This window comes from Myxocyprinus asiaticus, chromosome 5, assembly GCF_019703515.2.
Source record: "Myxocyprinus asiaticus isolate MX2 ecotype Aquarium Trade chromosome 5, UBuf_Myxa_2, whole genome shotgun sequence".
NCBI lineage: Eukaryota > Metazoa > Chordata > Actinopteri > Cypriniformes > Catostomidae > Myxocyprinus > Myxocyprinus asiaticus.
The window spans coordinates 25,573,302-25,594,574 of record NC_059348.1 but is presented as its reverse complement, the minus strand read 5'-3'; the positions used below and the strand labels follow the sequence as shown (position 1 = coordinate 25,594,574).

The 21,273-nt window shown below is 38.1% G+C and overlaps 1 pseudogene; it reads left to right on the top strand.

The window, feature by feature from the left end:
- The window catches only part of LOC127441152 (kinesin-associated protein 3-like), a 63,835-nt pseudogene that overhangs the window by 22,094 nt on the left and 20,468 nt on the right, over window positions 1-21,273 (top strand).

The following is a 21,273-nucleotide window of genomic DNA, read 5'->3' as shown; positions in this document are numbered from 1 at the left end:
TCTAGAAGTGCTTGGAACTGCTATGTCAGACTGGTTAAATTATACCATCAATAATGTATTGAGTAAAAGCAGACCACTCTTCGAGCTTGCCCTCATGAAATTGAGCATTTAGAGCCCAGATGCTTACTTTGGGGGCAAACAGTGTAATACCTTGCCTTTTTGTTGATAGACTGTTTTTTTGGCAATTCAGCATGTGGTTTAAAATTGTGGTGCGCAGACTCAGTGTGGCTGTGCCACTGTGCAGCTTGAGAACAGTCAAAACCTTATCTATTCAAATCCCGCATTGCAGAAGAATATAGGCTAAGCATTAGTCTTAGACCCACACAACTATTTTCAAATTGTATGTCAGTCAGAGATTAGAAATAAAACATGTCAAAAAATAAAACAATGTCTATTTTTTAGTACTGTAAATTTCTAGAGTCATGTCGGTTACCACCTGGGGGCTCTTCACATAGCACTGGTATGCTCAACACCGTTTGAGAACCACTGACATTGAAATGAAACACAAAAGAATAAAACCACAGTCATAGAAGTTCAAATCATATTTTACTTCGCAGGGCATTTACACTTTCTTTTTACAATGTCATTTTAGGAATCATGTTGCATACCTTGTGCCACCTCAGTGAGTTTCTTAACTACTCGCCATGACAATGTGCGTCACGGTGTGACAACTCAGTATTGCAATTTACATATAGAGTTGAAAGTAATAACAAAATCATGAGACGTTCTCAAAACATATTTTTCGTGGCCACAGATCAGGTTACTACTTTGAGTAAGATAGCTGTCAGGAATTATTTGAGGTATGAAAGTATGTGTTCTTATTTGAAAGTTTTCCTTGGCTCTTATTGTCCTATGGCTTAAATGGAAATTACATTCCACAAGCTAGAATGACTTTGGCGGCTGATGGATATATTTGAAATGCATGATGAGTTGTTTTGCCTGATTTTTCAGTTCTGTTTATGTATTAATCAGGAATAGAGTATGAAATTCATCTGGCACGGCAGTCTGGGTGTCTCTGCATACCAGTCGATGTCCCGCTCTCAGATTCTATTGCATGCATCAGTGTCTGGCTGACTTATCTTGGAGAGGTCAGAGGAGGACAAACCCTCATGACTCATAGTTGCTGTTCTGTGTTGTACTTGCAGTTTCTCTCAGTTTCACACACTGTTTACACTATAAGATCGGCGGTCTATGTATGAGCATCATCGAGCATGAGCTGAAGAAATATGACCTTTGGCAGGAGGAGATAGAGAAGAAGAGCAAGACTTATATCCTTCCTGACACTGGCACAATCTCTTTGTTAATCACAAAGTCCCCTCAGGTCAACAGATTCTATCAGCTTCATCCAGTTCTGATGAATTTGTTGTCAGAATGTCTAATTCACCTTGATTTTTGTGTCCATAAAGTGATTCCCAATATGATCACTATCTTCATTTGAACAATCCAATATCGATTCTTAAATATCAAGACCAGTCTTTTACTATATGCGCAACCCTACTACAAAAATGTGAGGAAATTACTCGCATTTGCAGCCAAATTTTGCTCTATGTGGCAAAATGTATATAATTGGAAACTGGTAAATATTTGGTAAATGTTTAGATTTCACTCACAAGTGATTTTGTAGTATAGTGGTGGAGTATTCAGCAGCGAGATCCTTTCACTGCGTGTTGAGAGTGAAAGTTGTTCAGTGTAATGTGTGTCCAAAGATGAGGTCCACGCAACCTGTTTGTCATTTATTGATGTCTCTTTTAATACCCTTTCTGTTCTCTACAGTTTGTTGGTCAAAAAATAAAAATTGTATTCTATTCAGGCATAGCACGGATGATGTAAAGCCATTTACGTTCCTTCTTGTTAATACAGTTGAAGTTAAAAATTTTACATACACTTAGGTTGAAGTCATTAAAACTCATTTTTTAACAACTCCACAGATTTTATATTAGCAAACTATAGTTTTGGCAAGTCGTTTAGGACATCTACTTTGTGCATGACACGAGTAATTATTCCAAGAATTGTTTACAGACAGATTGTTTCACTTTTAATTGACAATATCACAATTCCAGTTGGTCAGAAGTTTACATACACTAAGTTAACTGTGCCTTTAAGCAGCTTGGAAAATTCCAGAAAATGATGTCAAGTCTTTAGACAATTAGCCAATTAGCTTCTGATAGGAGGTATACTGAATTGGAGGGGTACCTATGGATGTATTTTAAGGCCTACCTTCAAACTCTGTGCCTCTTTGCTTGACATCATGGGAAAATCAAAAGAAATCAGCCAAAACCTCAGGGAAAAAAAACTGTGGACCTCCACAAGTCTGGTTCATTCTTGGGAGCAATTTCCAAATGGCTGAAGGTACCACGTTCATCTGTACAAACAATAGTACGCAAGTATAAACGCCATAGGACCATGCAGCCATCATACTGCTCAGGAAGGAGACGCATTCTGTCTCCTAGAGATGAACGTAGTTTGGTGCGTAAAGTGCAAATCAATCCCAGAACAACAGCAAAGGACCTAGTGAAGATGCTGAAGGAAACAGGTAGACAAGTATCTATATCCACAGTAAAACAAGTCCTATATCGACATAACCTGAAAGACTACTCAGCAAGGAAGAAGCCACTGCTCCAAACCGCCATAAAAAAGCCAGACTTCAGTTTGCAAATGCACATGGGGACAAAGATCTTACTTTCTGGGGAAATGTCTTCTGGTCTAATGAAACAAAAATTGAATTGTTTGGCCATAATGACCATCGTTATGTTTGGAGGAAAAAGGGTGAGGCTTGCAAGCCGAAGAACACCATCCCAACCATGAAACATGGGGGTGGCAGCATCATGTTGTGGGGGTGCTTTGCTGCAGGAGGGACTGGTGCACTTCACAAAATATCATGAGGAAGCAAAATTATGTGGATATATTGAAGCAACATTTCAAGACATCAGCCAGGAAGTAAAAGCTTGGTCGCAAATGTGTGTTCCAAATGGACAGTGACCCCAAGCACACCTCCAAAGTTGTGTCAAAATGGCTTAAGGACAGCAAGGTGTTTGAGTGGCCATCACAAAGTCCTGACCTCAATCCGATGAAAAAGCATGTGCGAGCAAGGAGGCCTACAAACCTGACTCAGTTACACCAGTTCTGTCTGGAGGAATGGGCCAAAATTCCAGCAACTTATTGTGAGAAGCTTGTGGAAGGCTACCCAAAACATTTGACCCAAATTAAACAATTTAAAGGCAATGCTACCAAATATTAACAAAGTGTAAGTAAACTTCGGACCCACTGGGAATGTGATGAAAGAAATAAAAGCTGAAATAAATCATTCTCTCTACTATTATTCTGACATTTCACATTCTTAAAATAAAGTAGTGATCCTAACTGACCTAAGACTGGGAATGTTTTCTATGATTAAATGTCAGAAATTGTGAAAAACTGAGTTTAAATATATTTGGCTAAGGTGAATGTAAATTCTGACTTGTATGCGCTCATTTATTGATGCCCTTTACAGAACAGCGGGTTTTCTTAAAGAGACAGTACCGTTTTTTAGCACTTGTTCAAAAAATCTATGTAAATACTTTTAAATAGTACAAATTATACATGTAAACAATAAATGTAACAAAATACAATATATGTAATGTATCATATTTATTGATGGAATACATGGATTTGTTCATTTTTAAAAAGCTAAAATGTGAACAAAATTATGAAAAACTAATGAAATATAATTAGTAAAATTTATATTTTGGTAATGTACATAGTTTGAAGGTCCCCTGTATAATTAACAGCATTGGTTGTGAGAATTTCTTTCATATTTAAGTAAAATGGACATTCTAACTGAAATATACCCATATGAATCGATATCGAAGCGAAATTGGAATTGATTCGAGAGCTTGTGAGTCACAGTTGAATCAAATCTGGAAATCTGTATCAATACCCATCCCCAATCCCAAATAGTATTTGGACATTTTAGCTACACTTTAAAATGTATGTCCTTTTATAATGTCTTTGCATTATATACCAAAATAGAAAACGAAGTGGCATTTATTTTTAGAAAGATAGCACAAGCACACTTTTCATGCAAAACATTTTTAAAAAGTAGCTTGTTAGGTTTAAAAAAAAAATTCTAAAACAATGAATGCTGTTCAAAATTAAGACAAAATATTTGGACACTTTCTGGATGTCAACAGTTAATGTAACATGTCCAGTGACCTTGACTCAGAAAAGTGAAGTTAGCTTTAAGAAAAGGTTTAGCATCATTTGTTTGCAGTTTCCAATTGATTTGATATTTTTTTTATGTAATGCAATGAAATACTTACATTTTAAGCATGGATTCATTGTCCAAAAGTGTTCAAATACTTTCTGGGACCACTGTGTTGCACTGTCTTTTATCAAAGCATTCATAGGCTGTTCCCTAACGCATCCACGCGATGAAGACCCCGACAACCAGAACTTGCGAAAGGAGCATGAGAAAACCCTTAAAAAATATCAAAACCTTCTTGTCAAACAGGAGCAACTGCTGCGTGGTATGAACAGTAATTGAAACGTTTTTGTGGAGCCGAGGAGGGCGGGGCCGGGTTGGAATGAGACACACCCGGTCCCCAATCAGCCTGATGGGGCGCGCGAGGGATAAAGGCGGCCGGGGACGACAGTTCGAGAGAGAGAGAATTACAGACAGCTGTGCTGTGTTTTTAGTTGTGTGTTTTTGGTTGGGTTTTTGTTTAATAAATTATTATTTAAGTTGTCAAGTCGGTTCTCGCCTCCTCCTTTCCTCTAAACCCCCTTACACTGGTGCCGAAACCCGGGAAGGAGGAGGGATTCCCGTCGCAGAGTCCTCGACACTGCTCCCCTGGGTGGACGGCTGATTGGGGACCGGGTGTGTCTCATTCCAACCCGGCCCCGCCCTCCTCGGCTCCACAGTTTTATTTGCCACAGTTTATTTGGAATCCACAAGGCCGTAACTATGTGCTCCTGTCCCTCCCCACGGTTCTAGTTGCGTTTTACCTGCTGCTCAACCTGTCTGAGGACACCCGCACAGAGCTTAAGATCAGGAACAAGAACATCGTACACCTGCTGGTGAAGACTCTGGAGAGAGAAAATGAGGAACTGCTGGTGCTTGTTGTCTCCTTCCTCAAAAAGCTCAGCATCTTTTTGGAGAACAAGAATGAAATGGTGAGCAGTCTTCCTTGCGTCTGAAGTACTACAGTAGACCTTCGTCAGTCATGGAGTCATTATAGAGATTATTGTGGACTTCAAATTCCAGTGACATTTTAATGCCCAATTAAGGGAATTTAAAGCAAATATACAAATGCCATCAACGGCGCATTTGTGTTTCTTTCATTTGAACTCTGAGCAGCACTGAGCCACACCACGGATGTCAACCAGAGCAGCTATTGTCCAGAAGAGCACATGAAGCACTTCTCTGATGTGCGTGCCGTCAGCAGAGATTTGCGGCAAACTTCCACAAAAATATAAACAAACAAACATAAACTTAGATAGTGAATGCAAAGTGCTCCAGCTTTAAACGATCGTTTAATGGCAAATAGTCCTGGTCATAGTGGGTTCATACATGCTGTGTTAATGACATGCAGTGACACTGAGGAGACGCACGCTTACTCTTTCTGTGGAGTGATAAAGTGATAAAATCTCAAAGGTTTTGCTTTGTGAGAAATAAGGGCTGGTGTTTTTAATCAAAGAGCTTTAAATAACATTTACATTTACATTTACACTGTTGTTTTTGGAACTCATATTTTATATATATATATATATATATATATATATATATATATATATATATATATATATATATATAACATATGAGTTCCAAAAACAACAGTGTAAATGTAAAGTTGACCAAAAAGAGACATATAAAAATATTTCTAAATAATTAAAATGTTAAAACATTATTTTTCATATCATTCAAAAGGTTTTGAAGCCTTAAAAGGAAATCATATACCCCTATTTTATTATTTAATTGACATATTTGAAGTTAAATATAAAAAAAAAAAAAAAATAGGTGTGAAGCACACATGCACCTTAAGAAATATGACAATTTATATGACAGCTAATCGTGAAAACCCTAAATCACACAATTAATCGTCATAATTGCAATAAATTGTTTGACATTTAATCGTTAGCCAAATGTAATAATCTTGACAGCCCTACTTGAAGGTGTACTCTGTTTTATTTCCTCATAAAAAACGTTTTACACCTAAAGTAATGAATAGTACTTAGTAGAAAGATATGCTTAAAAGTCTTGCACACTCACATGAGATGATAATACAGTGATATTAGTAGACTAATAAAAGCTGTTCTATTTTACATGGAGCTGGGCTGCCTTATTTATACATGACCAGCTGAATAATCATTTTATCTCGAAAGCCCTCCTATTATCAGACACTTATTCTTGCAAAATAAATTAATCATGGCTGTTCGCAAATTATGCATTTCTGCAATGGTATAGGTAATCAAAAATGTGGATGCCGCATAAGTCCAAGACAACTGCCATATCAGCCAGCGCAACATAAGCAAAAATGCCAGAAATAATTGAAAATTGTTATATATAGTTATTGCTTGTGACATCAAATTTGAATTGTATTAGATTTATTTCACATGTGCTTTTGTTTTACGCCGAGGTGGACACTGTGGAAAAGCTGGCTCATCTGGTTCCATGTGAACATGAAGATCTGCTGAACGTCACTCTGCGACTCCTCCATAACCTCTCCTTCGACAAAGGCCTGCGAGCCAAGATGGTGCATGTTGGTCTACTCCTTAAACTCACTGCTCTGCTGGGTAACTCTCTTCTCTTCATAATACTGTTGCTCCTTTGACTGTTCTAGAGATCCAACCATCATTCTGGTATAATTGAATTACACTGTAGTTTGGAGAGCCTTGTAATGCAAACCCAGATTTATTACATTCTTAATATAGTAGATTAAGAATAAATGTGATCATATCATTTTTTTCATTTGAAATGAATTATTTGTTGGTCCAACAAAAATGAAAGAAACCATGATGTGCGAGGTTCATTTAAAATGTATTTTTGTTGTTGTTAAAATTGGCTCTTGATGTGTATACACTCACTAATCTAAAGAGAAACTATTTAAGGTTGCATGCAGGGGTTTGAAATCCCAGAGTTGGAAAATCTGTAATGGGTATACAGGTGCATCTCAATAAATTAGAATGTCGTGGAAAAGTTCATTTATTTCAGTAATTCAACTCAAATTGTGAAACTCGTGTATTAAATAAATTCAATGCACACAGACTGAAGTAGTTTAAGTCTTTGGTTCTTTTAATTGTGATGATTTTGGTTCACATTTAACAAAAACCCACCAATTCACTATCTCAAAAAATTAGAATATGGTGACATGCCAATCAGCTAATCAACTCAAAACACCTGCAAAGGTTTCCTGAGCCTTCAAAATGGTCTCTCAGTTTGGTTCACTAGGCTACAAAATCATGGGGAAGACTGCTGATCTGACAGTTGTCCAGAAGACAATAATTGACACTCTTCACAAGGAGGGTAAGCCACAAACATTCATTGCCAAAGAAGCTGGCTGTTCACAGAGTGCTGTATCCAAGCATGTTAACGGAAAGTTGAGTGGAAGGAAAAAGTGTGGAAGAAAAAGATGCACAACCAACTGAGAGAACCGCAGCCTTATGATTGTCAAGCAAAATCGATTCAAGAATTTGGGTGAACTTCACAAGGAATGGACTGAGGCTGGGGTCAAGGCATCAAGAGCCACCACACACAGACGTGTCAAGGAATTTGGCTACAGTTGTCGTATTCCTCTTGTTAAGCCACTCCTGAACCACAGACAACGTCAGAGGCGTCTTACCTGGGCTAAGGAGAAGAAGAACTGGACTGTTGCCCAGTGGTCCAAAGTCCTCTTTTCAGATGAGAGCAAGTTTTGTATTTCATTTGGAAACCAAGGTCCTAGAGTCTGGAGGAAGGGTGGAGAAGCTCATAGCCCAAGTTGCTTGAAGTCCAGTGTTAAGTTTCCACAGTCTGTGATGATTTGGGGTGCAATGTCATCTGCTGGTGTTGGTCCATTGTGTTTTTTGAAAACCAAAGTCACTGCACCCGTTTACCAAGAAATTTTGGAGCACTTCATGCTTCCTTCTGCTGACCAGCTTTTTAAAGATGCTGATTTCATTTTCCAGCAGGATTTGGCACCTGCCCACACTGTCAAAAGCACCAAAAGTTGGTTAAATGACCATGGTGTTGGTGTGCTTGACTGGCCAGCAAACTCACCAGACCTGAACCTCATAGAGAATCTATGGGGTATTGTCAAGAGGAAAATGAGAAATAAGAGACCAAAAAATGCAGATGAGCTGAAGGCCACTGTCAAAGAAACCTGGGCTTCCATACCACCTCAGCAGTGCCACAAACTGATCACCTCCATGCCACGCCGAATTGAGGCAGTAATTAAAGCAAAAGGAGCCCCTACCAAGTATTGAGTACATATACAGTAAATGAACATACTTTCCAGAAGGCCAACAATTCACTAAAAATGTTTTTTTTATTGGTCTTATGATGTATTCTAATTTTTTGAGATAGTGAATTGGTGGGTTTTTGTTAAATGTGAGCCAAAATCATCACAATTAAAAGAACCAAAGACTTAAACTACTTCAGTCTGTGTGCATTGAATTTATTTAATACACGAGTTTCACAATTTGAGTTGAATTACTGAAATAAATGAACTTTTCCATGACATTCTAATTTATTGAGATGCACCTGTATAACACAGTTATCTTCATCTGAATGATTTTACAAGCAACAGAATATACAGTGATATTGAAACCAAAAACCTCCTTTTCGCAGAAGCTGGTGCAGGTGCAGAGTTTAGATAAACGCTTTACTTAAATTATGGCCATTTCGGGCAACTTCGAGCCGATAAATGACTGCCTGGTTTCCTGACATTTACTCAATGATTTTGAGTTCAGCTACACATGTCATAGTAGAATAATTCTTCTTTGTGTCTGTTTTCATTTTTAGTTGTTCAAAACAATATGACATAGCTCTTCATACATCTTTGGCAGGCATCGACCACAAAATTCTTAGTAATTTGAGAAATACCACTTTGCTCATTTTCTAACAGACTCAAATAACACCTTTGCATTGAAATGCTGCTTTCTTTAATATTCTCCATGATTACATACAATATATGTGCCTAATTGCTGCACCTTTTTTCAGTGTGTTCATTGTTTATGCTCCAGTAGTGTGAGGTGAGTTTAAGAGGCTGCTTGGCTGCCGTCATGAAGCCTCTCCGTCTCAGTTTACTCTCGCTTAGGTGAGGCTGTAACACAGGTCAGCTGCGTCTGCAGGCACTAACGGGAAGCACATGCTCGGGCCACTGAGGGCAGCGTAGAGGCCCGCTCAGGACGGTCCTTGCTTATTAATTCCACTAAAATATATGCCTCTTCCTGTATCGCAGATTAAACAAGCTCTTCTTTGCAAACCTCTTCTCTAGTTTTCTTTAACTACTCAACTTTAGCTCCTTCTTTTCCTTTTTTATACTGATATCCCCAGTGGTCACATCTGGTTCTAATAGCCAATGTGATAATGTGTTCTAGGGTGTCTCGAGTCCTGGCCGCCACGGTCAGACTCCTAAAGAATGATTATGCAATTGATCAATCTCAGTGTTTCCTATCTCACGGGGGAGTATCAACATTACGAAAGACGAGGAGGAGGGAGCAAAGTGTTATTAATGAGAGTGTTTATGTGACTCATTTGGGGAAAAGTGTGAGTGTGTGTGGTGCGTGTGTTTATGTATCTGTAGTCTCTCTTCCCATTGAAACGAGTTTGGATTGTAATCACATACCCCAGATGCTCTTATCTGCAATCTTAGTGATAGATGATTCGCTTTCAACATGAGCCAGTATAAATATATGATCTAACTAACCATGACTGATCAATTTAGATAACATTTTAAAGGTTTACACACATTGTGAATGTCTCTGAAAAATTGTTCTTGTCTTTTCTGTAGGTAATGTCACAAACAAGCTTGTAGCAATGCGCATCCTCTACCACATCAGCGTGGATGACAAATCAAAATCCATGTTTGCGTACACTGATTGCATCCCTCAGGTCAGCAACTTCATTCACATTTGATTACCGAAATGCAACAATTTTAAATATAAAAACCAGTGATTCCCTGTATGTTTGGCTGGTATCCCACACAAGGTGCTAAAATTTTTGCCTGGCTGGACAAAATTTGTTCTGCAACGAGTATTGAAAGAAGTTTGCATAGAATATAGACAGTAGCTGTGGTCAAAATTGAGTACTAGTGCACTGCTCTGTATTTGAAACATTATTAATACATATTGTGCAGTGATAAATGTTTCAAACAATAGTAGCCTATGCTACAATGTTGTCACATTACCTCATTATGTTGCATGTATAATTCAACAAGTGGCGTCTCTGTTCACCTTGTCTCTGAAATCTATTTTTAATCCAGTTTTGTGTGAAAATGACTAGCTTTTGCGTTCCAAACAAGAAGATGCTGAAACCTGTGGCTGATATAACTTCCAATTCATTCATCGCATTGGAAATGGAAGGTCAAGTTGAAGACATTGCATTATGTGATTCAGAGGTCTTCTGGGTTTTGTGTGCAAATAGAAAATTTGCATACTGCAGGAAAAGAGTAGTCTGGTATTGAAGTAGTATGGTAGTATGCTATTATGAACATAGCTAGTCTTTTTGTTGCAGTTGTGTTTATCATGCATGTTATGTATGCACCTTTTAACAGTGTTGTAAAAATGGGCTAATTGTAATGCTGTCTTTCTCTCACATGGCTTTAATGACATAACAGAGCTAATTTAATAAGAGGGGGGCCTTTGTGGGGTCACCAACAATTACCAGGTTACAATTTCTCTGCAACAACTTCTGCCCAATCGTTGTCATCTTTAAAATGCTTGTCTACTATAATTGGGTGAAAATGCCTACCAGATGCTTGTTAAAAAAAAAAAAAAAAAGGTGAAATTCCCCATCCTAAACGTTCAGTCAATTGCCTGGAGACAGTCAGGGTTTGATGTCAGAATAGCTGTGTGACTCCTAAGGGAGGTATGCAGTGCTGCAGTTTCTTTTTCTTTCTTTCTTTCTTTCTTGCATTGGTTCATTTGTTTTCAATTGTTTTTGTTCCTCCTTTCTTAATTTTTTGTTTTGTTATTTGTTGTCATTTGTTTGTTTAGGTCATTCTTGCTTCTGTTAATTGTTTGTCTTTCTTTTGTTTGTTCCTTTGTTTTTTCTTTGTTTTCATTCACTTCTTTCTGTCTTTCTTTTTTCTTTGGTTTGTTCATTTTGTTCATTGTTCCATTGTTTTATTTGTTTGTTTGTTTTTTGTTAGTTGTTCTTTTATTTGTTCATCTATTTTTTGTTTGTTTGTTTTCGTTCCTCTTTCTATCTATCTTTATTTCATTCTTCCTTTTGTTCATTTGTTCTTTGTGGTAGTTCTGGTTTTCGTTCATTTATTAACTGTTTGTCTTTCTTTTGTTTGTTCCTTTGTTTTTCTTTCACTTCTTTCATTTATTTTTGTTCATTCTTGCTTTTCATTTGTTTATTTTGATCATTCTTGCTTTCATTTGTTAATTGTCTTTCTTTTGTTCTTTCTGTCTTTCCTTTGTTCTTTCTTTCATTTGTTTGTTCGTTTGTTCATTTGATTTTTGTGTCTTCCTTTCTTTTTATTTTAATTTATTCTGTCTCTGAATCTGGTATCCCTCATGTCTGCGCTAGCAGGTAGCCTGGTCCTGTCTTCAGTATGGGGAGGATTTAGATCAAACAGCCTCTCTGCTCTGGGTTCTGAACTGGCAAAAAGAGGCTAGGCATTGGACCCATTCTCTGCCACAAAGGGGTCTCGCCATAATTACTCCAAGCTGTGAGAGGAGAATGTGTGTGTAAGTGAGGAAATGCTTGGAGGGGTTATGGAGCTATGAAATCATGGAGTGCTAGGGAGGGAGGGAGGGAGGGGAGGACACAGGGGTATGAGGCAGGGCCTCCCATTGCTGGTAAATAGAACGGAGCAAGCAGGTGCCAGTGAGTCTAGACTGCGTGATTTGGAGGCCTGGGACCAGGTTATGTGATACTCAATATGGGAGAGGCCTGATTGCAAACTGCTTCCCTATTCACAGGCTTGCCTTGCTCTGTTCATGCCTTCCTGTTTAACATCCAATCAGCCCACACCGTGGCCATGCCCAGTGCAGCCCATGGAGCTCCTCTCGTGACCCTCTTTTCATGTCTTCTCATCTCTCTCTTCACCCACACGTGCTGAATCCATTTGCAGCTGGCCAGATATCTTTTTAAGATAGCCCTTCCAAGTGCCTCTCATTGGGCCATTATCAACCGCAGCATTGACCTGATTGAAGTGGACTTTAGGATATTGTCTCAACTCTCTCTGGCTCTTGAATAAAAACACAAATAACTATCCCTTTGCCAACAATGACAGTGCTAATACTTCTCCCTGTCAGTAACAGTCTGTTTCATCATTTATTTATTTCCTTTGTTTTTCCTCTGATTATTGCATGATACTCCACATGCAAAATCCCCCTTGCTTTTGAAATTTCAATCAGCCTATTGTGCACTGATGGTCTTCAGGACCCAGATTGTATATTGGACATCAGGATGCAACCCAACACAGCACCAAAATTGTGTAGCATACAAAAGTAACAATAGTGTCCTTAAAATCACACATTGAAATGTATTATTATAACCATGAACTGCATAGGCCAGACAATATTCAAAATTATTTGAATATGGCTAAACATTTATAACCTTTTAACCATATGTTAAAACATTAAAGGAACATTTTCAATTTTGTAATTGTATAATAAACAACAGAAGTGTGCTTAACAAATACTCAGCCAAATATTGTATGAGTATTAGCCATTTTACCAAGTGAAAGATTAAATTGCTGCAAAAATACCTTGGAGTTTAATTTGGACACAGTCTTTGACAACAACACCAAAATATATGGGAAGCATTTTTTTTCTATATTTTAAATGGCACCATTGACCAGTTAGAGTCAAGTATTTCAGAGCGCCGTGTAAGAATCCCATTTATTTTGCTATCCTAACTATACATCATTATATAGTTAGCTGCATTTTATTATTTGCATTTAGCATTGTTTTTTTTCTCTGATGTCCACAACCCTATTATAACAGACCTGCAGCCCATTTTTGGGTCGGGACACACTAGAGAACCACTGTTGTACTGTATGATATGTGTGTGTTTGTGTTGACACCCTGGGTGTTCATTTCCTATATTGTGTGTGTGCAGCTTATGTAAATGCTGTTCGAACACAGCGAGGAGAGAATCGACACTGAGCTCATCTCCTTCTGCATCAACCTGGCTGCCAACAAGAGGAATGCTCAGATCATCTGCGAGGGTAAGAGCCTGTGTCACATTTCTCCTGGAGTGAAATGCAAACCACATGTGCTGAGCCACACTGTCACAAACTTCTGTGTTTACATGTAATAAAACAAACTGTCACACACCAGTGAAGTCTGGTAATCTTCTACATTGCGTACACAATTATTAGGCAGATTGTATTCCTCAGGATTCATTTTATTGTTGAACAAACACAATGCTCTCAGTCAATCCAAAATGTTATTGAACCTCAAACCTGAATGTTTAACAAAGGAAAAGTGAGTTTTGCCTTTCTCAGGGGAATATATAAGTGTGCACAATTATTAGGCAACTAAATTAAAAAAAGAAATTCTCCCAACTCAATTGTTTATTCTCAATTTTTAGAGTAAGTACAACAAAAAAGTAATAAAAAATGACAATTCAATAATATTTTTGGCCTTTCAAAAATATTCAGTGACCTATATAGCCACCTTCTTTTCAATAACTGCCATGAGCCTTCTATCCATGGAGTCTGTCAGTTTCTTGATCTGTTCACAAACAACTTTTGCTGAAGCAGCAACCACAGCCTCCTAAATGCTGTTCAAATAGGAGTATTGTCTTCCCTCATTGTAAATCTCACATTTGAGAAGGGCCCAGAAGTTCTCAATAGGATTTAAGTCAGGTGAGGAAGTGGGCCAAGTCATTATTTGGGTATCTTTGAGGCCCTTGCTGGCTAGCCAGGCAGTGGAGTACTTGGATGCATGTGATGGAGCATTGTCCTACATAAAGATCATGGTCTTCTTGAATGATGAGGACTTCTTCCTGTACCACTGCTTGAAGAAAGTACTTTCCAGAAACTGGCAGTAGGTTTGAGACTTGAGTTTCAGTCCATCTTCAACTCGAAAAGGTCCACCTACCTCATCCTTAATGATAGCAGCCCACACCAGTACCCCTCCTCCACTTTACTGGTGCCTTACTCGAAGTGGTGCCCTGTGTCCATTAGTGATCCAGCCACAGGCCCATCCATCTGGTTCATCAAGAGTCACTCTCATTTCATCTGTCCATAAAACCTTGTTTTAAAAAATCTGTCTTCAGGTGTTTCTTTGCCCAATCTTGATGCTTCAACTTGATCTTATTCAGTGGTGGTCGTGTTTCAGCCTTCTTGACCATGGCCATGTCTCTGAGCACTTGACACCTTGTACTTCTGGACAATCCAGGTAGGTTGCAGTTCTTGAATATGGTGGCACTGGAGGATAATGGGTTCCTGGTAGCTTCACATTGAATTCTTCTCAAGTCTTTTGCAGTTACTTTGTGCCTTTTCTTCTCCATGCATTTTTTGCACCCCAGTTGACTATTCGCAACAAAACGTTTGGTTGTCCGGTGGTCACGCCTCAATAGTTTAGCTATTTCAAGAGCATTCAAGTTGCATCCGTCTGAAAGGCATTTTACAATTTTTGAATTTTCAGTGTCAGTTAAATCTCTTTTTTGGTAATGAAGTAATGAAGGTAATGAAGCTGCCTAATAATTATGCACACCTTGATAAAAGGTGTTAGTCACTTTCGCCACACCCTCCCTCATTACACAAATATATATCACCTGAAAATAATTGAATCCAATAAGCATTCAAGTTTATATGGTTTGGAGTTGGAAAATTTGCATGGAAATAATGATAAGATCAGAATATTCACTTGCCTAATAATTGTGCACACAGTGTATAATAAATACTAGATAAAATAAGTTAAAGCTTATGATCAGTTTCTTACTGAGCATGATTGTTTGTAAATGGTTGGATTTGTGTGTTTGCTGTGCAGGTAATGGATTAAAGATGCTGATGAAGAGTGTGCTCAAACTGAAGGATCCGTTGCTGACGAAGATGATTAGGAACATCTCACAGCATGAAGGCCACTTGAAACAGCTTTTCATTGTAAATGCACAATATTTTTGCCATTCCAATTTATTGAAACATTAAAGCCTATGTGTTGTATAGCTTGATTATGACTTGCAGTTATGGTGAAAAAGTTAAGATTTTGGTGATGAGCTTTAGGCCTCATTTAATGTTAAATTTGTGGTAATCTGGCCTAGTTGTTGAAGATTTGAGCTTGTATCATAAACGTTATAGGGATGATTCATGAGCCATCACCATTGTGCCCGTTAGCAAGACTCTTAACCCAGGATGCTCCAGGGAGATTGTCACTGTAATAAGCCTACTGTAAGTAAAAGTATCTCCTACATCAGGGGTTCTCAGCTGCTGGGTTGCTAGCCAAAAAGGGGTTGCAGGTCTGTTCTTAAAGGATCATGGGCAATAGAGAAAAACAATGCTAAATGCAATAATCAAATGTAACTTACCATATAATTATTATTATTTTTTTTTTTTAATGTATTTTTTGCGTCCAGTCAAACTCTGTTTATTTTGTGCAAAGTCATCTGTGACTTGGTAATATGGCTAATATTAATAAAGTATTTGGCTCAGTGTTTAATTAGGTTAAAAAAAACAAAAACTAAACACTTTTACTGTTGTAAATGCATTTACAAAATTGTTAGTTTTCCTTAGCCTATGTCATGTTAATCATTTTTGCATATTGTATATTGGGCTTAATTGTTGGATTCATGGTAAAACCAGCTGAGAACCACTGTTTGAAATGACTACTTGATAGAAATGCCTGAAGATGTTTGGTGTGATTTTCCCTTTAGGACTTTGTGGGTGACCTGGCAGCTCAGATCAAGCAGGAGAGAGATGAGGAGTTTGTTATTGAGTGCTTGGGTACAATGGCAAACCTCACCATCCCTGACCTGGACTCGGAGCTCCTGCTGAAAGAGTACAACCTGGTGCCCTACCTCAAAGACCACCTCAAACCTGGTAACTGGTGTTTGCTTTCAAGCCTTTTGTAGTCTCAGGATATATTTGAAAGAGACAGCGAATGTACACTATACTACAGTACATAATATACTGGATCTACTGAACAATGTATACTATTTTGTTAAATATTATTATAAAAATATTATGCATTTAAACCAGTTAGTATGTCTGTAAGCCAGTATGCAGTGGCAGACATTTAATAAAGTTACATTGTTGTCAGATTGCCTTGCAATTTTGCATGTTTGCATTAGCGAAAAGTGTCTGTTTATAATCTCAGAAATTAATATGATAATTTTGTTTTATACAATAGTTTCTAATTTTGTGTAAAAATGTACTAACTTTTGTCTGTCCAATCAAATGAAGATTGATTGCCTCTGATCATTTTACACTTGAATGACAGATCAAGTCGAGAAGCATTGCATTTTGGGATATAGTGTTCTACACAGTGCAGTGTGCTTAGTTTCTATAGTGAACATTTTGACATACTGATCAGCCACAGCATTAAAACGACCTGCCTAATATTGTGTAAATCCCCCTCGTGCCACCAAAAAAGCTCCAACCCGCATCTCAGAATGCTATTCTTCTCACCACCATTGTGGTTATCTGAGTTACCGTAGACTTTGTCTGGCCATTCTCTGTTGACCTCTCTCATCAACAGGGTATTTCCGTCCACAGAACTGCCACTCACTGGATATTTTTTTTGTTTTTGGCACCATTCTAAGTAAACTCTAGAGACTGTTGTGTGTGAAAATCCCAGGAGATCAGCAGTTACAGAAATACTCAAACCTGCCCGTCTGGCACCAATGGTCGAAATCACTAAGATCTAATTTTGTCCCCATTCTGATGGTTGATGTGAACATTAACTGAAGCTCCTGACCCGTATTTGCATGATTTTATGCACTGCACTGCTGCCACATGATTGGCTGATTAGATAATCGCATGGATGATTGTTGGTGCCAGACAGGCTGGTTTGAGTATTTCTGTAACTGCTGATCTCCTGGGATTTACACACACAACAGTCTCTAGAATTTACTCAGAATTGTGGCAAAAACAAAAAACATCCAGTGAGCAGCAGTTCTGTGGATGGAAACACCATGTTGATGAGAGAAGTCAACAGTGAATGTCCAGACTGGTTCAAACTGACAAAGTCTATGGTAACTCAGATAACCGCTCTGTACAATTGTGGTGAGAAGAATAGCATCTCAGAATGCTATTCTGAGATGCAGGTTGGCGCTGTTTTGGTGGCACGAGGGGGACCTACACAATATTAGGCAGGTAGTTTTAATTTTGTGGCTGATCGGTGTATGTAGTAGGTAATCTGGATATTCCATGTATACAAAAAACGTACATACAGTGCACAGTATACCTAATGCACGCTAAGATTAGAATGGTAGTATACCATTTCAAAAACCCCAAGTTTCGTGTTTTTTTTTTAATATATTTATTTACTAAAGCTCATTTGAACATTTGACTTCTGTGTTTCAGGCTCAGTGGAGGATGACCTGATCCTGGAGGTAGTGATCATGATTGGTACTGTGTCTATGGACGACTCCTGTGCCATAATGCTGGCCAAGTCTGGCATCATCCCTGCTCTCATTGAGCTGCTAAATGGTAAACTCACTACCAATAGACTCTATCAATACCCACTTACTTTTGCCTGCATTACCAACAAAAGTCACAGACTTTTCATATTTTCTGTTCTGAATTTTCGAGAAAAGCTGCAGAATTCTGCGGAATGGATTTAACCATGGTAAAATGTGTTAATGAAGCTGAAACATTATCACGTTTACCAAAATATTTAATAAACAAACATGCAATTGGTGCGTTTCAGTTTAGTCTCCTAAACCCAGTTCACAAATTCTCTCTCTTATGCATTAGTTCTAACCAGAACAGTGAATTCCAGAGGAAAATATCATTGATGTTTTTACTATTATTTGCTCAAATCGCAGCATCCCTCAACTTTTTCGTGTCTGTAGCAACTCAAGTACCACATTTCTACTTGGCATGCTTTGTCCTTCATAGTGTGATCTGATGAAATTAGTTTTGAAGAGTTTATTTAGACTAAACTAATATTAAATCAGAATAAATAAACAGCCCATGGCAACATAGGACAGGGAGGGCTGGTTCTCGCTCTGTGGATTACATGCTGGAAAGTGACAGCGTTTTCAGGAACAGGAAAGCCCTGCTCTCATGGTATGCATCAGATTTGCTGGTCCTGCTCAATGTGAGCCCTCATTTCAATAAATGCCTGATGGCTGGGCTCTTCCTTTGCACTGGAAGGGATGAATGTATGAAGTAAAAGGAGCCAAGGTGGTGGAGAGCTAACATAGACTGTCCAAACATACACAGCTTCCTCTCAAAATGAAAAAGATACTCCCTAAATTGGCTGTTTGTTTTTGTCTTTTGCACTTACCATGTAATATTTTGTTAATTTGATCATGACAATAAAATAACAAAGCTGAAGCTTGCTTCCCTCAATAAACGCATTATGTCACAACACCTTATCAACAGATGCTTGGGTATCATTTATTTATACATATTTTTCAGCACGAATATTCGTATTCTTGTCCATTGGCTCTTTCTCATCGCAAGGCGTTGACATGTTCTCTGTGGTGTTATTTGTAGCTTGTACAAAGCTTGTACAGCTCTTTGCTGTACCAGTATTCAACTTCTAGTCCCACGGAGCAGCTAGCCCCTTTGCTATCATTGTTCTGGAGGAATTTCGATCCCGGGGGAAGAGATTAGACTGCGCCAAATCAAAATTTAAATAAAGGCTTTTATTAAACTTAGGAGGGGGCAGCTACAAAAGCACACTTCTCCGTTGGAGCTTTCTCTATCGTTTCAGAGGAAAAGTTGATACTTTCCCCAAATGGCGGCTTCTCACGAGAGCCTTCATACATAAACATGGTCCACTGGAGAACGTCAGCTCACATGAGCAGGCACCAACGGATAGGAAATGCCTGCACAGCTGCACTGTGTGCTTGAAGGACTGTGTGTGTTTGTTGATTTGCCATATCACATTTCAGTTTAATGTCGACATGCAGCCATTCTCCTGATAAGGAAACGATTGTGCCTTTATGTACTGATATGCCCATGAGGAACAAGTATTATCAGGCCAATCCTTCATCTGAGGCAAGATGCTTTTTTCAGTTGTGTTGATAGTCAGTCGAGGTCAAAATAATATTCTTCATGTGCTTGCTTTTGCTCTGTTACCAGCCCAACAGGAAGATGATGAATTTGTGTGTCAGGTCATCTACGTCTTCTACCAGATGGTCTTCCACCAGGCCACCAGAGATGTCATCATTAAGGACACTCATATCCTTATTACAATAAATTGTTTTTCCATCTATAGGCATGTTGTTTTGTGCAGATGTTTTGAAAATGTTCTTTGACAGTTGTTTGGCCTGTGTTCACTGGTGTATTGAGATTTTAGAGTGCTTCAGTCTTCACTACTACAACTATATTTACGATTAAATGGTCTTTTTTTTAACATCTAGACAGAGAGGGAGTGTAGAGATAGATAGCTGGAGTCAAGACTAACCCCTGAACATCTAGTAGCGCTGACTTTCCGGCTAGGAATTTAATCCTATTACAAAAGTGCTTGAGAGGTTTCGAGACCATGGCCACTAGATAAAGGCTCCAACTTTGGTAACTGCAATATGCTGGGGATGAATATAAGAAAATTGTTACATTTATAAGTAGGGCTGTCAATTGAATAAAACATTTAATCAAATTAATTACATCAGATGCAGATTAATTAATCAAAATAATTGCAATATAGCATCAATATTTGCTGTGAAAAGCCTCCAAATGAAGATAAAAGACATTATATTTTTGTGGAAGATGAGTAAATCATTGACATGACAAATAGTTTCTTTTATTTCTATATCACTGAACATAAGATTATCACTGGTCAACAGCGATTCATTTTTTAATTGAGTTTGTCGATCTGTCTGAGGTAGACTTTGTTCAAATGGGTGTTCTTTTTTTTCTTCAGTGAGTGGCATCACGAGTGCCGCATTTTAAGATGCCATGATGAGTTAAAAATAAGGATGCACCAGTATGAACATTTTCAGCAGATACAGATTTTAACAAAAAACTGTACTAATATTTTGCCACCTTCAGATCATTGTTTTGCTTAGGAATTATGCTTTAAAAATGCATGAAGAGGTACAAAAACTATTTATTGTTCTAACTATAACACATGACAGGCCAAAATTTTATGAGAACCACAATTATAACTAAATACAAGATCTTTTTTTTTATTTTATTTTTTTACATATGATAGAACAATATTATGCATATTATGCTTTGTCAGATCTGATTTATTTTGGTAAATGTTTCTTTATATTACACAGAAAAAAACTTATAAAATGTATACAATGCAATTAACTTCTCATTCTGTGCTGTCTGCTCTCTGTAAGTGTGGTTTGGTGATCATGTTGCCTATAGTAGTGCATGGGTCAGGGAGAATGTTCAAATGTTTTGATGCATAATTTTTTATAATCAATTGTACAAAATTAATGTTAAAATGACAGCTCCAAATTAACAGAATAATTTATAGTCTTGCCAGTTCATCTGTTGCTACTTTTTAGTTTCCACACATGATGGTGGTAATAATCTTACACCGTCTGAAAGTCAGATATTACAAGACTTTAATGGTTAATGGATTTCAGAATCCTTAACTGAATTTAAAAGAGGCCCCAGCCTACCTCATCGACCTGATGCATGACAAAAACGTGGATATCCGGAAGGTGTGTGACAACACTCTGGATACTATCGCCGTAAGTATTCAGGAACAACCTCACTACACATAAGCACCAAATCAGAGTGAGAGACCTCAGTCACAGTATGCGTGTGTTTTGGCTCTACGCTGACCATGTGTGTTTACCATGTCGATAAAATCTCTGCAGCTTAATGGCCACTCACTGACATAAGATAGCAGTAATTGGTGGTGAACTCTGAGAGCCAGGTTTGTTTGGGGAAGTGTTTCATTCACTTTATTAGTCTGCTCGTTAAGTCTGGGCCACATGAAAGGGTGCGTGTGGGATCTGGTTTGTATATGTGGTGACAGAGAAAGAGCAGATGGATAGAT